Source organism: Protomyctophum bolini (genome assembly GCF_963924005.1).
Source record: "Protomyctophum bolini genome assembly, chromosome: 8".
NCBI classification, from domain to species: Eukaryota; Metazoa; Chordata; class Actinopteri; order Myctophiformes; family Myctophidae; genus Protomyctophum; species Protomyctophum bolini.
The window spans coordinates 47,261,691-47,276,918 of record NC_137869.1 but is presented as its reverse complement, the minus strand read 5'-3'; the positions used below and the strand labels follow the sequence as shown (position 1 = coordinate 47,276,918).

General features: G+C 43.6%; 1 pseudogene across 1 annotated transcript; it reads left to right on the top strand.

Moving 5' to 3' along the window:
• The first annotated feature begins 826 nt into the window (after positions 1 to 826).
• On the top strand, positions 827 to 14,394 carry LOC308319695 (myosin heavy chain, fast skeletal muscle-like; annotated as a pseudogene). The gene is made up of 32 exons (XR_013966214.1): positions 827 to 1,047; positions 1,149 to 1,292; positions 1,564 to 1,720; positions 1,819 to 1,846; positions 1,925 to 2,033; positions 2,173 to 2,265; positions 2,355 to 2,418; positions 2,520 to 2,618; positions 2,956 to 3,059; positions 3,552 to 3,690; positions 5,292 to 5,410; positions 5,900 to 6,049; positions 6,169 to 6,339; positions 6,616 to 6,919; positions 7,958 to 8,022; positions 8,308 to 8,395; positions 8,494 to 8,611; positions 8,736 to 8,859; positions 8,953 to 9,089; positions 9,692 to 9,947; positions 10,484 to 10,726; positions 10,861 to 11,037; positions 11,130 to 11,275; positions 11,369 to 11,459; positions 11,546 to 11,935; positions 12,071 to 12,197; positions 12,342 to 12,460; positions 12,557 to 12,753; positions 13,174 to 13,357; positions 13,631 to 13,796; positions 13,931 to 14,055; positions 14,202 to 14,394. The product of XR_013966214.1 is annotated as a myosin heavy chain, fast skeletal muscle-like (transcript).
• The last annotated feature ends 834 nt before the right edge of the window (positions 14,395 to 15,228 follow it).

Sequence of the window (15,228 nt, the reverse complement as noted above, 5' to 3'; positions counted from 1 at the left end):
ACTTTTACATCTACTAGGCCTAGAGATATTATTATTTTAAAGTAACAATATATATTTTAACTTGAGTACAGTTTGGCTAATCTACCCACCTCTGAATGTAACCTTAATTCATCCAATGTGTAAGAAAATAAAGTCTAGTATTGCTACAGCACAAAGAAAAAACATGGCTGTAATTAATGATGAATTACAACTTAGTGGAATTAAGAACAAGCAAAGAACAAAAACACAGAATAAATGCAAATAATATTGAAATGTTCCTCTTTTCAGATGTGGAACTAAAGAGACATTTAAAAATGTCTCTCTTAGAAAGTGGTGTTTGACAAGAATGAACATCAGGATTCATTATAATCCAATTTAATTCATGGTTAAAAACTGTATTTAGCTTGGCCTGTGCAATGGCTTAGTGGTCCAGGCACCTGGACCTGTCTGGCAGTGTGCCAGGGGTTCGACTCCCGATCCCGATGGCCTTTACTGCATGTCTTCCCCCCATCTCTCTCCCTATTTCCTGTCAGCCTACTGTCTGTCCCTCCATAAAAAATATGAAAAGCCACAAAAGAAATCATAAAAAAAAAGAAATACATTTTAATTATTAATTCATGATGTCCTAAAAATGTGTTTTTCCCCCCCTCACAATTAGGGGTTGCACACGAGGTTCCATTTCTACTGGTAGAAGGGAAAAGTGAGTGTTCATAATATTTCTATTAAACCTACAATAAGCTATAACAACCATAATAGTCCAACATGCTGTAGTCCTATAGAAATTATTATCTGCTCCGATCTCAAGTCAGAAAAAGGCATCAACACCATCTATTTGTCCGTCGACAGAAAGCCGCCACCATGAGTACGGACGCAGAGATGGAGCAGTACGGCAAGGCCGCCATATATCTCCGTAAACCAGAGAAGGAGAGAATGGAGTCTCAGTCGGCGCCCTTTGATGCCAAAACGGCAGCATATGTGGCTGACAAGGGAGAGCTGTACCTCAAGTGTAAGATTATCAGTAAGGACGGTGGCAAAGTCACCGTGCAGTTGCTTACTGAAAAGGCGGAGGTGAGCTGGTATTCTACAATCAAATAGTGGCACAGTATTACTGTAATCATAATGCATTCTGGAGTGTTTTTTATTTTATTGTATGTATTTATTTTTATTAGGAAAGAACTGTGCCTGAGGCAGACGTCACCCCTATGAACCCTCCCAAGTATGACAAGATTGAGGACATGGCCATGATGACCCACCTCAGTGAAGCCGCCGTCCTTTATAACCTCAAAGAGCGTTATGCAGCATGGATGATCTATGTAAGGTGGTTTACGCGCTGAGAATATAATTGCAGTATTGCACATGGAGAGACCTGGAGACTCCGGTTACTGAACAAGCAACTATCACAATTTAGAGCTTTTTAACACTGTTTTTAACCAAATAAAATCGCTTATTGCTCATTGCCACAAGTTTGCAACTCGTTAGTGAATAATCCCAGCTCTAGTCATCCGTTATCCCAGATACAAGTATATGTGGCGTACTCAGTCCTATGTTGCATGATGTTAATGTTCTCTCTCTTCTCGCCTTCAGACCTACTCCGGCTTGTTCTGTGCAACTGTGAACCCCTACAAGTGGCTCCCAGTGTACGACCAGGAGGTTGTAAATGCCTACAGGGGCAAGAAGCGTATTGAGGCTCCACCCCACATCTACTCTGTCTCTGACAACGCCTATCAGTTCATGCTGATGGGTACGTACAGTACTAGACAGGACTATGTAAAAAAATATTATACTATAGTGGTTTTGAGCTGTATATCCATGACTAAAAGTGTGCTTTACAATTTACAGATAAAGAGAACCAGTCTGTCCTGATCACGTAAGTTTGCATCATCTCTAGGCATTAAAACAAGGCCATTGTACACACATTCACTAATTGCATTTTTCTTCTAACCAGTGGAGAATCCGGTGCTGGAAAGACTGTGAACACCAAGCGTGTCATCCAGTACTTTGCAACAGCTAGTTCCGGTGGAGAAAAATCTGCAGCGGACAGCGGTAAAATCAAGGTATTGCCTATATGATATATTCTGAAGTTTAACAAATACATGTTTTGAACATAAAAGCATTTATATGCAATATAGCAATTCATTTTAAAACAATTCTGACCAAACTGGGCGATTTTTTTTTTTGTCTAAAACATTCTAGGGGTCACTGGAGGATCAGATTATTGCAGCCAATCCCTTGCTGGAGTCCTATGGTAATGCCAAGACTGTGAGGAATGACAACTCCTCTCGCTTTGTAAGTGTAAAAATAATCTCATGAGAAAACCTGCAATGATTCCACAATGTAGAGCGATGCAACTAATTGTGCTACTGTATATCAAACAGGGTAAATTCATCAGAATCCATTTCGGCACATCGGGTAAACTGGCCAGTGCTGATATTGAGACATGTAAGTATGAAGTTCACAGATAAAAAATCATATATGCCTTAATTTGAGCATTATTATTATTATTATTATTATTATTATTGAGTTATGTACAACCCATACAGATCTGCTGGAGAAGTCCAGAGTGACATATCAGCTTGCTGCAGAGAGGGGTTACCACATCTTTTTCCAGATGATGACCAACCACATACCTGGGATTGTTGGTAAGTGTTTATTTACTGACAATGCAGTTTAAAACTGTTCAAAACACAGCCGCCCGCCTGGCGCCTGCTCACCACCTACCGCTCCAAAGATCACATCACACCAGTCCTTCACGACCTCCACTGGCTGCCTGTCACTTCAAAATACTGCTCACCACCTACTGTACAAGCTGCCTTGCCCCCAAGAAGATCAGGCTCAAATCCTGGGGCAACAAGACCTTCTCTGTGGCTGCGTGCATGCCCTGCACTCTGGAATGCACTCCCCAAATGCATCAGAGATGCCCCCTCCCTCCCTCCCTCGAAAAAACACATGTTCACCCTTTTTAAAATCCCTTTTCAGAAATGTGCCTGATCACCTCCAACCCCTACGACTTCCCACTGATCAGCATGGGTGTGATCGTTGTGGCCAGCATTGACGACAAGACGGAGCTTGAGGCTACTGACGTGAGTGGACATTATTTTAAAAACACTTTCTAATACTTACTGTGGACTGCAGTCAGTTGCTCTGCAAAATGTATTCTCTAAATCAGTGCTTCTCAAAGCTTTTAGTGACCCCGCCTCCAAAATAACTGAACTTGGAATTGTAAGAGTTGATTCAGTTTCACAGATAGGCCTACATATTGTGAAAATATCCGATCTGCATGTATTCACATGTTTTTCCTATTTCTTAGGTAATATTTGTCAATTTGGCCAATGCTTGACAATTATTATAGTATAGTATTTGTTGATTAATGGTCTCATTTGTTTTATTTTGTATTTATTTTATAGGTATTAAAAGTCCTTAAATTGCCACTTTAGAAATGTGCAGATAGATACCCTGCATACACTGTATGTTGCTTTGTTTACAGTTGAATTGTACACCGTTTTAAAGGATGTTTGCTAATCTAATGATTAAATATTTTTTTTGAACACATCTTCTCTGCTTATTGACATCAGGAAGCTATCGACATCCTGGGCTTCAACGGTGAGGAGAAACAGCTGATCTACAAGCTTACCGGTGCAGTGATGCACCACGGAGTCATGAAGTTCAAACAGAAGCAGCGTGAGGAACAGGCCGAACCAGACGGCACAGAGGGTGAGCTGGTCTTTATTTATATTAGTATTATTATTATTAGTAGTACTAGTAGAAGTAGTAGCTTTTGGTCATTGTTATACAATATAGAATATAAATATAGTATATACAAGACGGAATTCAATTCCCAGTGGATTCCTTGCGACTATTTTAAATCGCGACTCTGTTTTAAATATATTTCTATTATTATTATGATTTTATAAATTATACTGTTTAGACCAGTGGTTCCCAAACTGTGGTGCGTGAGCGCCTTCTAGGGGGTGCGCGACATGAAAACACTAATGGTAGGCGCTAGGGGGCATGGTGGCACAGTTGGTAGTGCTGTCGCCTCACAGCTAGAAGGTCCTGGGTCCGATTCCCGCTCGGGACGCTGTGGGTGCTGGTAGCGTTTTTCCTCCTCCACGTCATCAGTGCCCACACCCGAGGCTGGGTTGGCGAAACAGCCCTTCTGGGCCTAGGGTAGGTACCCTCACAAAAAACATGCAGTAATCCTGGTCTCTAAACTGCCTTTTCCTGGCCAGCCGGGGCACCTGATGGAGAGGAAAGGAACTGGTTGGAATACCGTGTTCCTTCCACGTGCTACGTCCAACCAGGGAAACTCACCCCTGCCAGGTGTAATGGAGAAACTTGGACACTCAGGCATGAAGGAAGCATGAGTTCAAGTCTGTTGCTCTCCCCAGGTCCCCCATATATGGGGACTAGGTTGGCGGAGGGTGTGTAGAGCCCAGGATGACATTAGATCATTGACACAGGGGTGAAAAATGGGTTACAAGGGGGCACGGTGGCACAGTTGGTAGTGCTGTCGCCTCAAAGCTAGAAGGTCCTGGGTTCGATTCCCGCTCGGGGCACTGTGGGTGCTGGCGGCGTGTTTCCTCCTCCACGTCATCAGTGCCCATACCCGAAGGCGGGGTTGGTGAAAGGGCCTTTCACAAAAACAGTTTGCATGTTCTCCCCGTGTTCCCTAGGGTAGGTACCCTCACAAAAACATGCAGTAATCCTGGTCTCTAAACTGCCTCCCCCTGGCCAGCCGGGGCGCCTGATGGAGGGGAAAGGAACTGGTTGGAATAACGTGTTCCTTCCACGCGCTACGTCCAACCAGGGAAACTCCCCCCTGTCAGGTGTAAAGGAGCAACTTGGACACTCAGGCATGAAGGGAGTTAAGTCCGTTGCTCTCCCCAGGTTGGCGGAGGGTGTGTAGAATATAAGAAATAAAAAATGGGTTACATAATTGTGGGACAAAAATTAAAAAAGAAAAGGCTAATGGTGGTGCTGTGGTTTTATTTTAAATATATTAACATGTTATTCCAATGATAAGTATGCAGAATATAGCCTATCCTGCATATAGATGCCATATTCAGGTTAATACGCATGTGCATACATGTGGATAAATAGGAAATATATGTCTCTATATACTGCAGCTTATGCTTATGCAATTATGCAATTTTTCGGGAGGTAACAGGCGGTGTATACCCAAAGATGTTTTGGAACCGCTGGTTTAGACCGATGATTATTTGGTTAATGCATTTGATGATTTCGTGCTTACTGTAAATCGCTCTCTGGATTAATGTCTAAAATGTAAATTTCAAATTGCATGGACATTTCAGAGGCTGACAAGATTGCCTACCTGTTGGGAATAAACTCAGCAGAGATGCTTAAGGCATATTGTTACCCCAGGGTGAAAGTGGGAAATGAGTATGTCACGAAAGGACAAACTGTGCCACAGGTGAGTTGCATGGTTTCCATGTTCTGATTTCATACGCACATTTATATTAACACACGCCATGCCATTAGAATATCTGTTTGAGTTGTGTCCACACTGTCTTAAATCATCTTCAGACTCCACTATTAGCCCATATCACTTGCCGTAGCACTTGCCCTAGCCTTGACAACCTTTACAAGCCGGTTTATACAAATGCTAAAATGCAATTTAGATAGCGTGTTATGTAGAACGATATGAGGTTAATTTGACCTGGCACCCTATTGTGTGTATAGTTTCAATGTACAGATTATAGATTTTTTGAGATTATACTACTTAGAGTTGATTCTTGATTCACCTATGCTCCTCGATTACAATGTCTATGCATTTTGTACTCCCTCATGTTTTCCTTATTATTTACTTTAAATCACTCTGGATTAAGATCATCTGATAAATGTCTAAATTGTAAATTGCGTAATTCACACTCGTACTCTAATAACGTTCATATTTCCTTAGGTAATGAACTCAGTTGGTGCCTTGGCCAAGTCCCTCTATGAGAAGGAGTTCTTCTGGATGGTCATCAGGATCAACGAGATGCTGGACACCAAGCAGCAGAGGGTCTTCTACATTGGTGTGCTGGACATCGCTGGTTTTGAGATCTTTGACGTAAGCATGGACTTGTTTTAATTGGGGGAATTTAGGCCTAATAATTTTTGTGTAATTTTCACAATTACACAACACTTTATTACAAGAGATTGGACTAATAATGATATTTCCACTCACAGTTCAACACCCTGGAGCAGCTGTGCATCAACTTCACCAATGAGAAACTGCAACAGTTTTTCAACCACACCATGTTTGTTCTGGAACAAGAAGAGTACTTGAAAGAGGGAATTCCCTGGGATCTCGTTGACTTCGGCATGGACTTGGCTATCTGCATTGAGCTGATTGAGAAGGTATACAATTATTATTAGTCTAAATTTGTATGTATTATCATGGACTTGGCTGTCTGCATTGAGCTGATTGAGAAGGTATACAATTATTATTACATTTGTATGTGACATACTAGCGTCATGTCCACGGGGTGTGCGTGTACATCAAAGCTGCAGAGCGATAGGCTCCTGCCCTATGTACATCATTGCTCGGCAAGGCTTACATACTTGGTTAGTTTAATGGACATGATGTTAATATTTGTTTTTGGTGATGTGTATTTTTTTGTCTCCTTTACACAGCCCTTGGGCATCTTCTCCATCCTTGAAGAGCAGTGCATGTTCCCGAAGGCTACAGACAAATCCTTCGCAGAGGCGCTGATTTTAGCGCATCTGGGAAAGAACAAGGCCTTTGAGAAGCCCAAGCCTGGCAAAGGCAAGGGCGAGGCTCACTTCTCCCTGGTCCACTACGCTGGAACGGTGGACTACAGCATCACAGGCTGGCTGGACAAGAACAAAGATCCTCTTAACGACTCTGTCATTCAGCTGTTCCAGAAGTCTTCAGTTAAACTGCTGGCTATGTTCTATCCCCCACCAGAGCCTGAAGGTATGTTTATTAATATAATATAATGTAATGTGTTCCAGGATGCTGTTTGCATGTTATTATGTTTGTTTACTTTAAAGGCCAGCCAGTAGGGACACAGAGGGGCGGGGCTTAAGCAATTACAGCCTGTCCCTAATTGGCGCACCTACCAAGTCTGGGGAAGCATGCAGGGAACTGGAGTTATGGCTGTTTAAACCTCAGCCAATAGGAACATAGAAGGGGCTTAGCAATGGTGCCTAGCGGCCAGCTATTCTGATGGCTGACCTCTGGTCAGTGTTGGTGACAAGTTGGGTGCGGTTCAGAGCAGCGATGTGCCTGTTTGTGACGTCCAACACACCCACCAGCCCACCCTCTAGGCAATTTTAATTAAAGCAATAAGCCACAAGAGGTCTCAGGTTACCGGGTATTTTATAATGGCTGAGAGGTGTAGTGAGACCCGACGCATAGAGGAAGGTCTCCGACCCTGTCAGCCATTATAAATGACACGGTAAGCTGGGACCTCGCGTGGCTTATAGCGAGCCACACTTCCTTGTATTTACTCCAGTCTCTGTGACGGGGGAATAGGAGGCGCTTGATGTCTTTACGAGGCCACATTCACAGTCATATGAGCGCGGGCGGTGCTTAGACGCCCGCACGGCCAGGGTGTGTAAGGCAATCAAGTGCTCCCCTTCCCCAGTTCAGCTGCAGAGCTGCGGGATCAGCTGGGAATTATATAAAGTGATTGAAGGTGTGGATTATCGGGGGTGCATACTTAGTTTAGACTAGTCATTGGTTAGACATGGTTAAGGTTAGGTTTAGCTGTCCCGTGGGAGGTTATAGGTTTAGGGTGAGGGTTTGAGATAGGTTGTAGTTTTACAACGGAACCCAGACAATCAGATTCAAGTATTGGGACTAACCGTTTTAGAAATAGAGTATAATAATGTGTTCTATCCCCCAACCTGAGCCTGGGGGTATTGTTATAGGAATACTATGAACACTAGGGAGGAATGTAGATTCTTATGACTAATGATGATAACTCACGATTCTAACAAATATAAACAGATAATACAAAGAAGGGAGGCAAGAAGAAGGGTGGTTCCATGCAGACTGTGTCTAGTGCATTCAGGGTAAGATTTTTTTATTCATTATTATCAACATTATATTCCTGTAAGAGTGAAGCATTATTATTACTATGAACATTATATCCATGTAAGAAATAAACAAAATTAACAATTAAACAATTTATGTTGTGGCTGAAGTTTAAAATAGGGCTTAAATGGTTAATGTATGTTTTAAATCTGCAAAGAAACTAGTATCTAAAGAGTTGAAATAATAGCAGCGGAGGAAAAAGTAAAATTTTGTATGACTTTTTACTAATAATAAACACAATTGGCTGTTTTATGTCTCAATAGGCAAACTTGGGGATGCTGATGACCAACCTGAGGAGCACTCATCCTCACTTTGTGCGTTGCCTGATTCCCAACGAGTCCAAGTGTCCAGGTAAACACTGAAAATAAAAATGATAAACTATCATTTAATGCAACTTTGGCCAGAGTTTGTTCTTCTAATAATGTTCATCTAATAATGAATCTGTACAGGCCTGATGGAGAACTTCCTGGTCATCCACCAGCTGAGGTGTAACGGTGTGCTAGAGGGCATCAGGATCTGTAGAAAGGGCTTCCCCAGCAGAATCCCATATGCTGACTTCAAGCAGAGGTATTCATTCCTTTTCCCCCAGCAGCTTTTATTTCCAAACCTAGTCAATGCACCAACAAAATGACCAACTTTTAGAAAAGTATATATGCCAACGCAAAATGACCATGAACTTTTATAAAAACAGGTACAAAGTACTGAACGCCAGCGCGTGTCCCGATGGCGCCTTCATGGACAACAAGAAAGCCTCAGAGAAGCTGCTTGGGTCCATTGACGTTCCTGTTGATGAGTACAGGTTTGGACACACCAAGGTGAGCACACTGTGAACCTGGTTTAACATTATCCCGAGTGGACTAAAGATTTTATGGTTGTTTAGTGACAGTGTTTTGTAACATTGTGTTCAGGTGTTCTTCAAAGCTGGTCTGCTGGGTACCCTGGAGGAGATGCGAGATGAGAAGCTGTTCACTCTGGTCACAATGACTCAGGCTCTCGCAAGAGCTTACCTCATGAGAAAGGAGTTTGTCAAGATGACGGCAGTAAGGTAAGAACCTTGCAAGGAAAAAACAGGAGAAGAATAAACCTCGAGCAGAACTAGGCTCTTGGGTGGGTGGCCATTTGCATTTACCTTGCCACGACACAGGGCAACAAAGATAATACCAACAGCAAATAACGACAACAATAGTAACACTCTCGAGATGTCAACTTGCGCCTTGCACACAAGTAGGCCATGTCCGAGTCCTAGACCTCTCTGCTGTCTGTCTGGGTACGACTGCTGCTCTGAGTCCTAGAGCTCTCTGCTGTCTGTCAGCAGGGTACGACTGCTGCTCTGAGTCATAGAGCTCTCTGCTGTCTGTCTGGGTACCACTGCTGCTCTGAGTCATAGAGCTCTTTTCAATTCTAAATCATTTAGACCCGTTATTGACCTTAAACCAACCTTGAAACATACCGTAGTTATGTCAACAAGAATGGCTGTTGGAGGATACATACCCCAACATACATAATGTACATACCCAACCGATTGCAGTACTTGCGCACTCTGCTTGCGCAAGTAACTATGACACAATAATAGTAACTATAGTCAGAGCCTGCAGTTGTAATACGTGGAAACCCTCAATCATGATCCACTCAAACTGTTTTCCACAGAGATGCCGTTTACACCATCCAGTTCAACCTCCGCTCGTTCGTCGCTGTGAAACACTGGCCATGGATGAAGGTCTACTACAAGATCAAGCCTCTTCTGCAGAGCGCTGAGACTGAGAAGGAGCTCGCATCGATGAAGGAGAACTACGAAAAGATGACGACAGACCTGGCTGCTGCTCTGGCCTCGAAGAAGAACCTGGAAGAGAAGTTGGTTGCTATAACGCAGGAGAAGAATACCCTTGCAGTGGCAGCGTCATCAGTAAGTAGCTACACTTGTACAGGAAATGTTGCTAATGATATTTCATATTGTTTATCATCTGACCTTGTATATTTGATCTAATGTAGATGTAGACCATGGCAGGTTCTTCTGTGGGGAGGGTGAATCTGCTGCATATGCCACTGCTGGATGTTGATAGCCTCCAGCTTCTTCCTTGTCCTCACCTCTGTACCGTCCAGGCTCTTACAATGATAAAGCCTGCCTTTTTCACAAGCTTGTTCAGCTCTGTTAGTGTCCCTTGTAGAGGAAGGAGTCCCCCATGGAAGCAGCTGCAAAATTAATCTTTGTATTTGTATTCACTGCTTGTAGAATGGGTACAAACAAGACTTGTCCTCCATTTCAATTCATCAAATATACACTATGAAATATACGAAAATATACAAAAGGGTCTAGGGATTCACATTTCTTAATGGCCATTAGTAGGGCGTTACACATTCAAGTGGCATAGGAGCGAAATCTCACCCAGAAGAAAATAATGCTGACATGTTTCCTCACTTATCCCTTTCATTGACAACCAGGGAGACGAGGCTCTGAATGATGCTGAAGAGAGATGTGAGGGTCTCATTAAAAGTAAGATCCAGCTGGAGGCGAAGCTCAAAGAGACGACCGAGAGACTGGAGGACGAGGAGGAGATCAACGCAGAGCTTACTGCCAAGAAGAGGAAGCTGGAAGACGAATGCTCTGAGCTCAAGAAGGACATCGACGACCTGGAGCTCACCTTGGCCAAAGTGGAGAAGGAGAAACACGCCACTGAAAACAAGGTTCATGATCATACGCTGTAGCCGTCTTATAAGTTATTGAACAATAATGATCCATTCACGATTATACACTCTTCTATCGTAGCGGTCATATCAAGTTCTAGAACAATATTGATCCATTCGTTCTGCTTATTTAGGTGAAGAACCTGACTGAGGAGATGGCCTCTCAAGATGAAGGTCTTGCTAAGCTGACCAAGGAGAAGAAGGCGCTCCAAGAGGCCCATCAGCAGACCCTGGATGACCTGCAGGCAGAGGAAGACAAAGTCAACACTCTGACCAAGGCCAAGACTAAGCTGGAACAGCAAGTTGATGACGTGAGTTCATCAAGTCAATTGGATATTTTGAAACTTGAATACGGTACGTTTATTGTCTTACTGAAAAATACGAAAACTATATTGTTGTGCAGTTGGAAGGTTCTCTGGAGCAAGAGAAGAAGCTCCGCATGGACCTCGAGAGAACCAAGAGAAAGCTTGAGGGTGATCTGAAACTGGCCCAGGAAGCCATCATGGATCTGGAGAATGACAAGCAGCAGTCTGATGAGAAGATAAAGAAGTAATGTGGACCACAATAATAATAACAACAATAATAATAATGCCATTGATAAAAACTACCACTAACATATGATGTACTATATGTATACCACAGGAAGGACTTTGAAGTAGCCCAGCTTCTGAGTAAGATTGAGGATGAGCAATCTATGGGAGCCCAGCTGCAGAAGAAGATCAAAGAACTCCAGGTATTTCTTTTATTATATACTTATTTAAAATCATTGATGATAAGTAAGTGAAAATTAGAATTGTAATATGTCCATTCATTTGAAAGGCTCGTATTGAAGAACTGGAGGAGGAGATTGAGGCAGAGCGTGCCGCTCGGGCCAAGGTTGAGAAGCAGAGAGCTGATCTCTCCAGGGAACTTGAAGAGATCAGTGAGAGGCTGGAGGAGGCTGGAGGAGCCACTGCCGCTCAGATCGAGATGAACAAGAAGCGCGAGGCTGAGTTCCAGAAGCTGCGTCGTGACCTGGAAGAGTCCACCCTGCAGCACGAGGCCACTGCCTCTGCTCTCCGTAAGAAGCAGGCGGACAGCGTTGCAGAGTTGGGCGAGCAGATCGACAACCTCCAGCGTGTCAAGCAGAAACTGGAGAAGGAGAAGAGTGAATACAAGATGGAGATCGATGACCTGTCCAGCAACATGGAAGCTGTTGCTAAGGCAAAGGTAGAATAGAGTGCTTGTGTGTAATTCATGACAAAATACGTTCAATGAACCAATCAGGGCGGGGGGGGGGGGGGGAACTAAGGAATACATTGTAGGTTACTTCAGTGATTGAATGTGTCCAATGATAATCAACAGGGAAATCTTGAGAAGATGTGCCGCACCCTTGAGGACCAACTCAGTGAAATCAAGTCCAAGAGTGATGAGAATGTTCGCCAGATCAATGATATTGGAGCTCAGAGAGCAAGACTGTTGACGGAAAATGGTAAATGTTCATCATTGTAAGGTCTACTAGCCTACATGGTTTGTCAATGGCCCTTGAACAAATTCCATAATTAGAGATACTATCAGCGTTCCCAGGAATTGTATGTATTACATGTTTTAAACTCATACTCAAATGTCTAACTAGGTGAGTTTGCTCGTCAACTTGAGGAGAAAGAAGCTCTCGTCTCTCAGCTCACCAGAGGCAAGCAGGCCTTCACCCAGCAGATCGAGGAGTTGAAGAGACTCGTTGAAGAGGAGGTTAAGGTATAAGGAACAGCCTTTTTTTTTGCGAACAGACCTAATTCCATCTTTTTGTAATTTCATCCAGCTGACATTATTTTTCCGTATTTCTTTTGCCAGGCAAAGAACGCCCTCGCCCACGCTGTGCAGTCAGCTCGCCATGACTGTGACCTCCTGCGGGAGCAGTTTGAAGAGGAGCAAGAGGCCAAGGCTGAGCTGCAGCGTGGAATGTCCAAGGCCAACGCTGAGGTGTGTCAGTGGAGGAGCAAGTATGAGACTGATGCTGTCCAACGCACAGAGGAGCTGGAGGAGGCTAAGTAAGTCATCAGTGTTTTTTCCTAAAGTAGGCTTAGGAACAGGTGCGTAGGCAAGTGCACATCAATAATGAAATAGAAAACGATACGCCCGCACACTGTTGATCTGCTCGGTACAAGAGGATACAGTTATTAAGTATAGGCAACGCTTCGGTCACTGACCTTCTTCAGGAGAACAAACAACCAATCATTCGCTAAGCAGAGTCTGTGATTCAAAAGAGGTGACATAATTTAAAGATATAAGGACCCCAGGAAACTCATAGGCCTACGTCACATTATAAACAAACATTATACAAAATATAATAATAATAATAATTATATATATATAGATACACACACACACACACACACACAATTATACAACATTGTAATCCACTCACTATACAAATGATTGCTCACAGTGCTTTGATTTGTGATCAACAGGAAGAAGCTCGCCCAGCGTCTTCAGGAGGCTGAGGAGCAAATCGAGGCTGTGAATTCCAAGTGTGCCTCTCTGGAGAAGACCAAGCAGAGACTCCAGGGTGAAGTGGAAGACCTCATGATTGACGTGGAGAGAGCCAACGGTTTAGCCGCCAACCTCGACAAGAAACAGAGGAACTTCGATAAGGTGCTTTGACATGGGTGCATGTGTTTAGTCCGACATACTAACAGTCCTACAGTCATGAGTCCGTCACTCTTCTACCCAAAACGCTAACCTAACCTCATAGTAAGCCACGGGTTAGTTGTAACTGGCAGCACATCTCGGGAGCGGCGGTGTTGTCGGACTAATGCCACTAGGACTGTTGTCTAAGTAACGTGAATTGCTTTGACGTGAATTATTTTAATTGTTTCCTCCTGAAAGTGGAGGTAAATGACACATTTCATCACGGCTGCTGTGCAGGTCTTGGCAGAATGGAAGCAGAAACATGAAGAGGGCAATGCGGAGTTGGAAGGAGCTCAAAAAGAGGCTCGTTCTCTCGGCACCGAGTTGTTTAAGATGAAGAACTCCTACGAGGAGTCCCTGGACCAACTGGAGACCATGAAGCGTGAGAACAAGAACCTGCAACGTAAGTTTCCTCTACATAATTATTTAAATAACAGTTAAAGAATAACTAAATGAAGGTTAAAAATGGATCAGGCTACAACTTTATTCAAACACAAATACAAAATAGTCGCTGAAAGTTCATTGATTATTTTGCAGAGGAGATCTCAGACCTGACCGAACAGATCGGTGAGACTGGAAAGAGCATCCATGAGCTGGAGAAGGGAAAGAAGCAGGTGGAGACAGAGAAGGCAGAGATCCAGACAGCCCTGGAGGAAGCAGAGGTAACACTTTTAGGTCCTAGATGAACAACGCAATTGTTGGATTCCTTTCAATACGTTTTATATTCAAACAGCATAGCAGTATATGATCAATGTTACATTAAAGGTCCTACATTCCTACAACCTTTTGATCCTGTATTACATTTCAGGGTACTCTGGAGCACGAGGAGTCTAAGATTCTTCGTGTCCAGCTGGAGCTCAACCAGATCAAGGGTGAGGTTGACAGGAAGCTGGCAGAGAAGGACGAAGAGACGGAGCAGATCAAGAGGAACAGCCAGAGGGTGACCGACTCCATGCAGGGCACCCTGGACGCTGAGGTCAGGAGCAGAAACGATGCCCTGAGGGTCAAGAAGAAGATGGAGGGAGACCTGAACGAGATGGAGGTTCAGCTGAGCCACGCCAACCGCCAGGCGGCTGAGGCCCAGAAGCAGCTGAGGAACATCCAGGGACAGCTTAAGGTGCAAAACATATTAGTTACTATAGACACATATTCAATCAACGGAACTGCTCTGAACATCTGAACCAAGGGGCTAGCTCCATTCGCTGCCTGGAAATGAAGCCACTTCCAGTTTCTCGTTGAAGCTGCTGTTCCTATTTATGACCCAGCAGATGTCTTCTATTGTTTGTAAGACATTATCTCAATGAGGTTGTGGGAGAACTTTACACTTGATTACCTTAGTAAACCTTTTCAAAAACACGTTTTTAATCGCTAGTTAAAAGTCTTTTTTTAAATCATCATGATATGCGTTTAGTAAATTATGGTCACGTTAATTTTAAAATGAATTCTACTGGTTCTACAGAGTGAAGCCCCGCCCTCGCGGCGGTTGCAGACAATATAGTATTCATTTCTGGACGGGATACAGAAATATGGCGGATTTGAAATCACCGCAGAATGAGCTTGACACGGTCTATGATCCGAACAACATTCTGACGTTTCTCTTAACATGTCCACATCATATGCAATCTCTTTTTTTTTAGGATGCCCAATTGCACCTTGACGATGCTCTCAGAAGCCAGGAAGATGTGAAGGAACAAGGCGCCATGGTGGAGCGTAGGAACGGCCTCATGGTCGCTGAGATCGAGGAGCTGAGAGTGGCTCTGGAACAGACGGAGAGAGGCCGCAAAGTGGCTGAACAGGAACTGGTGGACGCCAGTGAGCGCGCTGGACTGTTGCAC